The sequence below is a fragment of the Anopheles marshallii genome, chromosome 2 (genome assembly GCF_943734725.1).
Source record: "Anopheles marshallii chromosome 2, idAnoMarsDA_429_01, whole genome shotgun sequence".
NCBI classification, from domain to species: domain Eukaryota; kingdom Metazoa; phylum Arthropoda; class Insecta; order Diptera; family Culicidae; genus Anopheles; species Anopheles marshallii.
This window is the reverse complement of record NC_071326.1, coordinates 7,394,640-7,395,566: the sequence shown is the minus strand read 5'-3', so window position 1 is coordinate 7,395,566 and position 927 is coordinate 7,394,640.

Sequence of the window (927 nt, the reverse complement as noted above, 5' to 3'; positions counted from 1 at the left end):
CGTACTACGCTTATCGAAGTCATAAATAAGGAATCTGATCAAACTGTCCGCGTCCGACGATGGTGGTAATTATTATCTATGCCGCAATCCCACAACAGTCGATTAGCGTTTGCATGTCTGTATGCTGCTTTTCCTCAGCTCCACAGAGCTCGGGGGAGCAATGAGTGTTAATACATTGTAGTGCACATCATGCACTCCCGCTGCCGGGGCGCTAAAGAGGCAGAACGTTCATCGCACATTTCTTCAACAGCAAAGCAGAATAAATTACATCCAACTGCATCATTCGCCCCGTATTGGCTGCATAATTTCAGAATCACCAAACAAAAAACGGCTACACGCGCGCGCGCCAGTTCCGCATCACGCGACGGCAGTCTTAGAATGGCGATTGTGTATGCGATCGGTTGTTATCGTACAACCTTGTGTTGTTGTGCTTACTGCCTTCGACGGTTCTACCAGCTGACAACCGGTTCGGGCAGATGGTGTCTCGCCGCGATTATGCGTCGCTCGGCGGGCGCGTGTTTCCTGTGGCCGGACAAACACCGATCAGTAGCAGCGCGTTTCGGATACAAAATATTCAAAATCCCTCTGATGGAATGACGGAAGAGAATAAGGCCCGAGGGTCGATTGTGTTGTGTTGCTGATCGAAAAGACCTTTACCCGCAGCCGTTTAGCAACTTGATGAACCTGTTTGTTCGACTAGTGGTACGTGGATCACCGCTTCCAGCCCGAACGTCCATCGTGACCTTGGTTTGGCACCAACCAATATACGGTGCCGGGACTTCCACAAGTACAATGATTTGTGTGGTGTAGAAAGCTTTCCATGCAATCCTAAATGTTGTAAGCATCTATTGAATGGTTCCCATACAATGTTGTCTACTTCCGGCTGTGCCTTAAAACGGGGGCTACATTCCTTTAGTCTATCCCTTC